This window comes from Astatotilapia calliptera, chromosome 13, assembly GCF_900246225.1.
Source record: "Astatotilapia calliptera chromosome 13, fAstCal1.2, whole genome shotgun sequence".
Classification (NCBI taxonomy): Eukaryota; Metazoa; Chordata; class Actinopteri; order Cichliformes; family Cichlidae; genus Astatotilapia; species Astatotilapia calliptera.
The window spans coordinates 24,741,082-24,753,127 of record NC_039314.1 but is presented as its reverse complement, the minus strand read 5'-3'; the positions used below and the strand labels follow the sequence as shown (position 1 = coordinate 24,753,127).

At 35.8% G+C, this 12,046-nt stretch overlaps 1 long non-coding RNA gene across 1 annotated transcript in view; it reads right to left on the bottom strand.

The window, feature by feature from the left end:
* Positions 1-608: 608 nt before the first annotated feature.
* The window catches only part of LOC113034941 (uncharacterized), a 28,767-nt gene continuing 17,329 nt past the window's right edge, over positions 609-12,046 (bottom strand). The window contains exon 2 of the long non-coding RNA XR_003274265.1: positions 609-1,309. This is a non-coding gene — a long non-coding RNA (uncharacterized LOC113034941). The remainder of the gene's footprint in view (positions 1,310-12,046) is intronic.

The following is a 12,046-nucleotide window of genomic DNA, read 5'->3' as shown; positions in this document are numbered from 1 at the left end:
ACTAAATCTATGCATTGCAGTATCTCCCGGCATCACGGCTTTTTCATGCCACTGTATGTTATTTCAAACTGATATACACATTTAATTCTGTTCATTTGGACAGAGTGTTTTTAGTGGGAGAAACATCATCATTTATCCAAGTTACTTCTTCAGTCCAGCTGACTGCAGGCTTCCCCAACCTTATAAAGAGTACAGATGCATAACAACCAAAACTAGTATTAGCATTAGTTACCATAACAATGAGCCACAAGCTTTTATGATCATAAATGTGCAAACTGTCATGAATCATTGATCATTGGCCATGAATACTATTCAGAGGGCTCTCATGGCCCTGAGTACATAGAGATCTCTGTGAATGGTACTCTTGGCAACTGAATATGGGTTGTGGCCATGAAAAGTTTCTTGCACTAAAAATCCTGCATCCAGATGAATGGAATCAATTTTCTGGGACTTCCTTACCTGGATTATTGAGAACGCATCAAGATTTGTGTCCTACAGTTTGCCATGCCTGACTGAAGTGGAACATACACTGGTCGTTGACATCAACTCGTCTGAGGTAAGATAAAAGTTTGCTGGAATGCACTCAGCTAGCAAAGCTTCAGTACCACAAACATCAAAAGAGTTTTATTTTGAACAGTAAACACACATACTAGACATTATCTCAGTGTTATGTCTCTAGTTTAGGTCTGACAATGCTTAGGGTTTCAACTCTGTATAGCCTGGTTTTACAACAAGCTGCGATTTACATATTTAAAGAGAGACATGACAATTGTTACTTTTATGTACTATAAAAAGAAAATACAATCTGAAATGTTTCATGTCAGGCAAAATGAAAAACAAACTAGCAGACCATCTGAAACTCTCAGCTATGCAAGTTAATAAATCAGTAATAGAGCCTAAATTGGCATAGAGCTTAGTATTACATACATTCTGCTTTGTGACAGAAAATAACAATTACTGTAGATTAATGAATCTTAATTTTCTTGCTAAATCTTTATTTCCGAGCATAATTCTGACTTTGTAAGTCTAACCATCTAGACACAACAGAGCGAGAGAAAAAAAAGAAGACAGGTGGAAGCACAGAAATAGATCAACAGACTGTCAGAAAAGAGCAGACACATGAAGCCCTGGGGAGATGTTGCGTCTAGGTGAGGTTTTACAATGTGGAACATCACAACACTTCCATATCAGACATGAAGAGGATTTCCACAGCAGCTCTCTTCCTTCTTCTGTCATTTTACTCTCTCTCTTCCGCTCTTTTGCAGATCTTTCTGCAGCCCCACCCTTCTGCTATGGTTTCTTGCCACATCTGTCAGGTAGAAGACAAAAACCAACTTTTTTTTTCCCTCTACAGTGTATTCTAAAGATAGTGTTGTTTCACTGAAACTTTATAACCAAAATTACACAATCTAGCATTTTAAAAAAATATAAACCGCCGAAGCATGCAGTGAAGTAGATTTTCATTGGTGTTTGCGTGCATACTGAGAAGTGCTTTAAGTAACCCCAAAGTAGAAAAACATTATGTAACTGGATACCATTTACTGTTTAAAACTGCTACTTCCTGTATACCACCCAGTATCTCCTGAGCAATGCAGCTTATTTGACTTGACTGATTAACATTGACAAAATAATTTGATAATTTTAAGTCTGTCCATTACGATTTAACTTAGCTATAAATTATGAAACAGTTTCATAAAAAAAAAAAAATGTTGCTTCCCATTTCTCTGTAATTCAGTACATGACTTCCCTCATGGATCTAATCACTTTAAAATATTAAGTGTCACTATAGCAAGCCTAGCCAAGTGTATCTAATGTTACTCAATGTACTTAGCATGGGCATCAGCAACACAGAACAAATGCATCATTTTTGATTTGTATATCTTTAGCTTTGCATTGTTTTTCATGTTTTGTTGTTTGCACACTGCTGACAGATGAGGATGTAATAAATGAAATAAATATTCTGCAAAATGCATGATGTAGTGTCCAGTTTTCAGTCTTATATGAACTAACTAAATAAATAAATGAACAACAAGCATTTTATTTATCCCAGCATTGTTAGTTCTTGCTGGACGCTTTATGTTTTCAGGTTGTCTGTCCTTGACACCTTGAAATATTTTTTCTTTATAAATTTGGCCAAAATATTTACCTTACTCAAAAATGAACAGACAGGATTTTTGGTTTTCTTTGTGAACAGTTTAGCGAAATTTTAGTGAAATTGAATTAAATTAATTATCTTTATAATTATCTTTTTTTTTTGCTTTTAAAATGTTACTGAACACATAATTTTCCATTTTTACTGTAAAAATGTTCTCTAAATATTACACTATTAAATGGTATGTCAAAGTGATAAGATAATAATGATGTTTCAGTGTGCTTACTAAGGCCAATTAACACATTGTTTTTAATGCTTACCTATTCATACTGTGAAACATCACTTGTGAATGGCCTTTTTATAAACAGCTGGTGTTTTCTAGCAGCGAGATCTGCTATAAAACTTTGTTTATTTTGAGTTGTATAATCTTTTCATAGAGGGTAAAGATTGATTTGCCCTTCTCGAGCCAATAATACGCATGAGGCTATGTTGATAATGACAGTCAAGCACACACATCATCCCCAACAGACTGCAGGTATATGGATCACACCCTAAATTGCATAGAGCGCCTCTATGTATGTATGCACTCAAGTAATCATGCATTCACAATTTTAACATCTTTGTGTAAATGCCTGGTGTGAGCCCATATGTGTAATGTGCATACTAATGTGTATGTGACAGTCAGTTTTTGTGCTGCAAATGTGTGAAAATGCTGTCTGTGTGTGACTGGGAGACAAAGGTAGAGGGAGCAGAGAGAAAATACCAGCATTGTCAGTTGCACTTAGTTCAGAGCCCATGTGATGAGTTCTCCACAGTGGCTGCAGGGGCCATAACCCCATTATTCGCAGGTCGCACACGTTGACCCCTAGTGTGGGAGTTTATGGGATTGAAAGTCCGGTTGTGGTCTCGTTGTGTACTTTATGGACTACATACATCGTGTGTGCATGACTGTACGTGTATTCGAGTGAATCATGACAAAGATATATATAAGAGAAAATGTAATATCAGCTAAGATTTGACCATTTTAACTAATTTATGTTCAGTTCAATATAAACAGCCCTCAGATATGCCCACAATCCTTTTTATAAGGAGGAGAGAATATACTGGAGAATTCTGAAATGCACAAGATGACCTCACTGGTCCCAAAGAGCCAATCAACAGTCAAACTGTGAAACACATTAGCTAATCATAATGCATTGATGGATGGGAGCGGATTTAAAATAATAATAATAATAATAATAATAACAACAACAACAACATTTCAGCTGTGTGATGGCCAACATACTTCTGTGCTTATTATAAGCAGTTATATAGCTTGGATAATATATAGCTAAGTGTACCTTTTAAGCTTTTCTTTATGTACTGTGTCTATAACACAAATTAGCCTAGCCTTTGTTAAGTGTTTTCATGTGACAAACAAAAACGTGGTTCATGTTGACATCTGGACCAAGTGTTGTAACAGCTCTGTCACATTCATTAAGAATGTGGCTACAAAATAATAGAATCATTTCAAAATAATAGAATCATTTCAACATGGCTGCCAAGCTTCTTCTTTGTTCTAGAAGCCCTTAGTATGCTCTGTGATACAATCATCTCTGTCACCGCCTGTGTCTAGAATCTGGGGGCCATGTTCTACTTCCTACCAGTGTTGGACTTTACGCTGCTTCATCATTCTCTGTATAATTGACAATTATTATTTATTTATTTAAAAAAAAAACAAAAAAAAACGCAAACTCTGTACTTCATTAACCCTTTAAAGCCGGTCGGAGCGGACACGCTCCATTTTGCGTAACTATTTTAAAATCCCGGTAGCACTGCAATCACGTAAGCTAGCGCAATAATTTTTTTTGCATATGAAACCGGAGGAGTTGTACTTACATCTTATGCCATCAACTTGTCCTAGGTCACAGTTTCCTTCTACATATAGCTTTGCAAAAATTGCATAAAAAGCGCTTGCAGCAACAAAAACATAATATTCCAGAAACACGCTTTGCCGATCCGATCAGCTGTTCATAACACTTCCTATGTCCATCAGCGTCGCATGTCCGCCATGACCTGGCCGAAACCGGAAGTGACGTCATTTTGCGGAAATGTAGTTTTTTACCATCAAGGCCTCATGAGCCTATACTGGTGTTTTTAAAAGTTATGTTTGACTTTATGACTTTCTGTGTTGTTTCTGGGATGCTGAGGACTCATATTGCACTGCTGGAAATAGTTTATTTTGATGTATATGCTGTTATCTTGCAAATTTGCATTATAATATTTATTTTCGTCTTTCCTGCAGTATATGAAAATTGGTGTATTTCAAAAATAAAACTATGAAGACACTCAAAATAAGTTTTTGTGGTGGGAAACTAGTTTGTGCAACTTTTTTGTATTTACAGTTTTGAGGGATAAGCCTCTTAAATTTCTCTAACTAGAAATATATGTTAAAAAAATCAAAAAAGATTTTCAATTTTTTTGTAGTTTATTGCACTTCTTTGCAATTTATGCAAGTGCTATGCACTTAATGCATACATATTATTAAAATTTGGGCTATAATGGTTGTATTGATGTATAGCAACTTGAAATGCTCCCAAAAATGGCTCCACAGCATGTAAAAATATAATATAAGCTCTGGCGGACTTGGTTCTATGGTAGGTCTTAAAGGGTTAAATCATACTGAGTTCCTTCAAATGATTTAAGTGCACTTGAACTCTAAGAACTCCACCCAGAATATTTTGGCAATGCACCAGTTGTTGTCCATCAGCTAGAGCATGCTCACAGGTATTAGCCCTGAAAGCTTCAAAGTTCTCTTTTCCTTTGTAGGACTGGAGCTTAGATCCTGCATGAAAATTTTGACACTACATTTTGATTATTCATGACTGTGGAAAAGAAGGATGGAGTTGAGACACAAAAAGTGGAGGTCATGCTATTTTATGTAAAGTCACTTAAGCAAGTTTTTGTTAGATTAGGAATATAGATAATGCTTATTGTTATTATAGTGTTTACAAGTATTTTTTTTTCTTTTACAGGCAGAATTTTTGCTATTTAGTCTGGTCTGTGGGTTTTTTCAAAATTAATCAGTACTGTGATTCCTCCTCTGACATGCTTTAGGGTCACAGGGAGAATTGATTTTTTTTGTACAGTAGTTATTGGGGGTCATTTGGGTTGAAGTAGAACCAGAAAATGATATATACACTTACGAACTGTAGATGTGACATGTAGGGCTGATCATGTATGTACTCTTAGACTACATATTTGAAACAAGTTAAGACTGCATTGCATATCGTAAGAATTCGAAAGTTGATACATTCAGACATAAACTCACTAAAACTATGCTTCTGTTTCTGTCAGCCCCCCAAAATCTTGTTTCCTCAAGTCTGTATATTTGCAGAAGCCAGTATACTTTAATCAATTTAAAGCATACCACAGTATCTTAAAATTCTTGAAAGTTTTATTTCAGTAAAACAAAAAAGTCATCTTTTACTGTTAAACTGATACAGAGACTGAAAAACAATATCAATGGGACATGGATTTCCATCTTTCTAACTAGACACTTTAACAAACTAAATAAACTTCTTGTTGTGTACACCAAGATGGTCATATTACCTCATGCCCACCAGGGACCAAACGTAGTAGATGTAGGTAAATTAAAAACACATCAGTGCTCTCATCTTACAAGGACAAAATGTAAGTAAATATAGTATCTCTACCAAGAATTGAGGCTAATTAAAATATACTAGGACTCTTGGCATTTAGGGACTTAAGTGATCATCTCTCACCTGGGGCCTGTTCAAGGGGACATTGGATTTTGACTTTCCTTCTCTAATAGAGTTTCTTTGAAACAAAAGAGCAAGCGAGAATTTTTCCTACTTCAAAGAATCATGAGCACAGAACTCAAAGCAGCAGAGAAGAAAGACAGGCGCATGCCCTCAAAAAAGAAAAATTAAATCTCGCTTCCTGTCCATCTCTTCTGTCTTTTGCCTTCTACTTTCATACTGTGCTATAGTCAATACCTCATGCTGTGGAGTCAGAGAGGTGAGTTACTGAACATGTTTTCTAACAAAGTCAATTTTGTTCACTGTCCCGGTATATAAGCACACAACAATAAAAAGCACAGTCTCGATTTTGTAACGATAGAGCCCCTTGACACTGTTGTATTTGGATTAATAGCATGTGGCTGGGTGATTATTTTTGTTCTTTTAACCATTTAGTGCCCTTTGGACAACATTCCAAGAAACACTATTCAGTGCATGATCGCACAAATACTCTGATATCTCGACATCACTATAAAAATGAGTGAATACATTAAGCCAAGTATGACCTGACTACACAGAAGATTTGAAAATCCACTCTTGATTTTATAAAGATGTAAAAAAAGGATCAACAACATAACTAATTTCCCCCCCATTTCAGATTTGACAAGATCGTGATTTTCAAATGTTTGAAAATAATAAGCAAAAAAGAAAGGTTGATGTGACTGTTTTTATCTTAAAATGTATAGGTTCTTTGTTTTTGAACCATCAGGTGAATGAAGTCCTGCAGTCCAGTCCAGTGTTCATGGTGTAGCGTAATTGCATGCTGCTTTACTAAAGCAAAAAAAAAACATGCTGAGCCAAACCTAAAACCATCAAAAAGTCTTGTGTGGAATTCCTTTAAATAATGAGCAAAACGTGGTCCAACACCCACATCACCAGTTGAAGATAGCATGTCACAAGTGTGGGAGTGTCATTTAAGAGTAAGTTGGGGTGGAGTCTTCTAAGAACTGAATATACTCCCACTGAAAATTAAACTGTATTTTTCCCTTTTTTAGATCTTGACTCGCTCTATTGGGGAGAACATCCACAGTGTTTCATTAAGCTTCCATGGACTTCAATGCAGGATTGCTTGACTTTGAAACTCTTCTCAACATATGTCTCTCACATGATACTCACCTTATGTAATACATCAAAACTTTTGAAAACATTTCTGTCTTTGTAGAAAAACATTATATGCAAAGAATAACACGAAAAGGATGTGAGCTACACAGCTGTCCTAAATAGATCATTTCTGTTCTCATTCAGGATACTGGATTCCTGATAAAAAAAACAAACAAAAAAAAAAACAAAAGAACAACTTTGCAAAGACAGGGTCTAATACATCCACAAAATCAAAAGCCTATTTCTTTTCCTTGACTATATGACAGCAATGAGACTGGCAGCTTTTTGACAACTGTCTCCTCTTAATCAGTAATCTCTTTCTCTGCATTTTACGCAATGGCGTTTGCTGTTACCAGTGACCGCAGTTTACTCTGGTCAAATTACCTTCAGCAATTTGCCTTTGATTTCTCCTGAGAACCATAGATACTTTGTAGCAGACTACGCAACTACACTTCCCTGAAGAGCTGAGATATGTGATGTAATACATTTCATTTTTGGTGATGGGTGGAAAAAAGTTACACAACTTCCATCTTTTGTGCTCCCTATTCTACTATACTTTAAAAATACCCAATAGTCTAGAAGACATCCACATATTTTCCTATCCTTACAAATAACCATCCTCTTAGGGCAGTATTTGTATTACACACAATCATTTATTACACAAAGCCACATTTACAGAGACCATGGCAGGATGAAATTGATTTTTTGTGCCTCGTAAGGACACTTTCAATTCTCTTGATGGTGTCTCACGACAAAGGCCTTTCTCAAAACCCTGTAAAAAAAGATTTCATTTTTTAAAATCTCTGCTTGGCTGGAATGACTATCCTTGTTTCTTCAGTATGTCTATCTTTATGTCTCTCCCTCCCTTTATGTGGCCTGTTGTATTCATGTGATAATCAGATGTTTTTACATTGCAAAATATTTAAAATGACTGAATGATGCCAGACAGAATGAGTAAACAGACCAATATCCCCTCACACAGCACTTCAAATTTTCATCAAGCACCTCAAATTGCAAGCATTTTTATTTAACATATGTTAAACATATTTCTGTCTGGTCTTTTTAGACTCTAACCACTGGAATGAAAGCTCTTCACCAGACATCGTTTAGCCAGCTGGAGAAATCTGCTCTTTCTAATCTCAAAGTATTCAGACTTTAACTTCCAGCATATTGCATGGATGAAATATTACTCCCACCTCCTCTCATATGTTCCAGTCCAGTTTCATTCAACAGCTGTGGTAACCATCAACACCCCAGCTTGAGAAAAGAGTATATTGAATAAACACACAGTATCTGTATCTGCAATATGTTATCCCAAACAACAAATTAAAATGAAGCTGTTTTGCATTTGGAGTCTTTCCAGTCCTTCAGTTGGTCAGAATAATAGCTGAGTAAATAAAAAGCTGTGAGGTTTTAAAGATGTTTCATGTGTGGAGCACGCTAGAAATACGTTTGAATATAGAAGTTTGTTTTTTGTTCCAGATCCAGTCATGTTTTAAAGTGAACAGGCCTGCCCACTCTAACTAGGTGGCCCAAACATCTATGAACCAAATCCTGTATCTTTACACACGTAGTCAAGTTAAAGCATTACATTTTTACTTGTCATCCAATTTCATCTTCCAAACAAGAAACTGTGCAGCTTAAATTTAATCATTTGGGATGTTCTTGTTTTGACAGTTAGCTGTATTTATGAAAGATCAGTGTCAGTTAAGCCTAGCAAACACTGATGGTGTCATATTGTACTTTGCTTGCTGCGGTTGAATTTACATAAGAAATTCTGCTGTTAACCCTTTTTCAGTGCACATTCATGTTTTGGAAACTAGTGTGCAACAAAGAAAAGAAAAAATAATCTATCCTTCATTTTCCTTACTATAGATAAACTGTCAGCTCATCTGAAGAACTAAGCATACTGAGATTTTCTCTATATGTAGTGTATGTGTCTAAAAGTAGGTCATCTTTAACCTAAGTCTGGCCTTTCTATGTCAGAACATAAGTGGCTTCGTCCTTACTGAGTAGCCTGTATTTTACTGTGAATACAGATTTATTTTTTTTTCTGCCCATTTCTTCCAACATCTTCATGTGTTTCTTTGGTGTGATTCTGGAATTTACTTTCATCTGTAGGAGACAGATTATGTCTCCTTCCTGACTTACGTGATGGCCGTATGATCGAGTTGTGTTTATGTTTGCATATTATTGTGTGTGCAGATGAATAACATACCTTCAAACATTTCAAAATGACTTCAAAGAATGAACTAGACTTGTGTGAGATCTTTCTTTTGATTTCACCATGATGTCAAGCAGAGAGGTTGCACAGCAGTTAAAGAAGCATCAAACTGACTAATAATGTCTGTTAACCTGTTAGAAACTGTTTGCATCATGCACATAAATTCTGTTTTCTCAAAATTTAAGCATAGAAAGAAAAAGACTTGAAAATAATGCGAAAATAGACACTACAGGATATTAAAACTGTTTTGGCAGAGGAAGCAATTTACCACTTCATGTGATCTTGTGGGAATGGAGATGTTAAGAAAAATGAAGGCTGTGATTCAACAATTATAACTGTAACATTAGCAATAATAACAAAAGCAGAGGCCAAATAAGTCTGGATGAGAAAGTAGCTGGGATGACAGGGTCACTGAGGGTTGACTCTTCAGCAGTAAGTGGAAGTAAAATTATTTCCATGAATGTGTTTTTGCACTGCATGTTTTGCTTGTTATAAAAACTATCTAACAGGAATCAGTATTACAGACTTCACTGACGTTTAGTTAGCAACTGTATGATCTGATCAAATGAATGCATTTGGAAAACAGTTGTCTGGACCCATTTTTGTAAATTCCTGGCTTAAAACATTTGGTTCTGTCATCCAGCCTTTTGCTCAATGTAGTTAATATTTTTCATAATCCAGCCTCACAGAATCTCCAAACACAAGAGCTGAACATAGAAAAAATCTGTGCACCTTGCTGACTTTGTAGGTTATCATCGCCACGTCACTTCTAGTGATCCTCACTTCCAGTGTGGAGGCTCCTTAACTACCATCTAAAGTAAAGTAAATTACAAAGTAATATGTAAACCGAGAAAAAACAGAAAACTCAAACCCAAAGTAGATTCAAATATTAATACCACCACCCCCACCCTTTTATTAATAAACAGCAGACACAGAACAAAAAAAGAAACAAAAAAAAGTCATGGCAACATGCAAAGAATATTTTCTTTAAACAAATCGGCTTTTTCAAAAGATTTCAGTTTGCTTAATAGCATCTCTGATCAAAGCCATTAACTTAGTCTGGTTGACAGCAAGATTACAGGAAGCTATATTTAGGTCAAAAATAAATAAATAAGATTAAATGCACATTTATTATGACTTCATAAAAAAAAGTGTACACAATAATAATTCACTAGGTTGGCTCAAATGAGCTATTGTAACCTGGTTCAGTCCAGCAGGCTGGTTATTTTTTCAAAGGAAAGAGTGTCCTTTTAACAGCTAGGCAACTCCCTCACACTGCAACTAAATTAACCTCTCATGATGCACTAATACCAAATTTCTTTCACAGCTTGTTTCCTCACTAACTTAAAATCGTGTCTTTCCCAATTAGAGCATCACGCCTGTGTGTCTACTAAATAACCTTCAGTAAGCCTTGAGTCATATTAAATCATGGTTGCTCATTTGCAGATAAAATTAGCAGCCTAAAATGAACACAGACAACATAGTGCATGTAATGTGTCACTTATCCCTCTGGGAAAACAGTTGTTACTGGTTTGTTGTGAGTTACCAGAAGAAGACCAAAAAAAAAAAAAAAAAAGTCCTTTTTAATAATGACAATCTTTTCAGGAATGTAGTTTTATAACATGAGATCTGACACTTCAAAGAGATGGTAGAGTGTGCAGATGTAAAGTCTTGATTGGCAGTACCTTGTCAACTGTGCAACCAGTAAAACAGTCAAATTTGGGGTAATAATTGTAGCGCAGAAATGGTTTTTTATAACTGAAAATAATATAAATTCGCCATGACATTTGATCCTGTGATTTCTTTGAGATAGTGGCAGGCGGTTATCACCACTTATCTCAAAGTATTCTTTCATATTCCCTTCAAAGACCAGTATCAGCTTTTACAAGAAAGAGGAGAGACCGATAACTAGATTTTGGTGTGTGGGCTCGTGTGTCCTGAACAGAATCTGAGACAGGAAGCAAAACACATAAAGACATGTGAAACTAGTGTGCCAGACAGAGAGAAAGCCTAGAGGAAATGTACAGAGTGGCAGAGAGAAGCACAGAGTTTTAGACAGGGCAATAGAGGCAAACACACACAGACACACACCCAGGGTAGGCCACAGTGCCATCAAACCCTGTTGTTTAGTCTTGTACTGCCATCTACTGTGGGCAGCAGTCAGTTCATTCAGGTTAATGAGTTATTTCAGTGAATATTTATTAACTAAATGACTTGCTACACACTAATCGCGTGCTATAATGTCAGTGTAATGCAATTCTGTGATTCTTTAAACACCACCACCTTTAAGTCCACCTCTAATAATGAACAAGTTACACATTAGTTGGAGATACAAAACTCTTGACTATCATTACCTGCATAATGACATTGACTTCTAGATAAAATGTTTTTCTGATGCACATTTAGTGCAAAGGTTTATAAAGAAAAAAAAACAAGGCATTACATTTGCTTTTGAGAAAGTCCGATTTTAGTTTTGATTTGAACGCACTGAGAATACAGTGTACACAGTCTATTTAAGACCCATTACTGTTACTGTTCATCACTGGGATTATCTGGAAGTAAAAGTTGTGTGTGCTAGGAGTGAAACTTTGTGTCTTTGGTACACTTTTAATGTGAAGTAGCACTGGGTTGTTTTGATCATCATCATAAAATTTTGTTCACTTGCTTCTTCAAAATAAATTAATATAATGGTAATGGTGTCATATTTTACCCTGTGGTCCATTCGAGTTTAGAGGTTGAGCTACATTAAATTTTTATTCTCACAGCTGCTAATGGCTGCCCAGTCTAATCATAAAACCTACTGATTTGTGACAAGGCTTCTGATCTGAG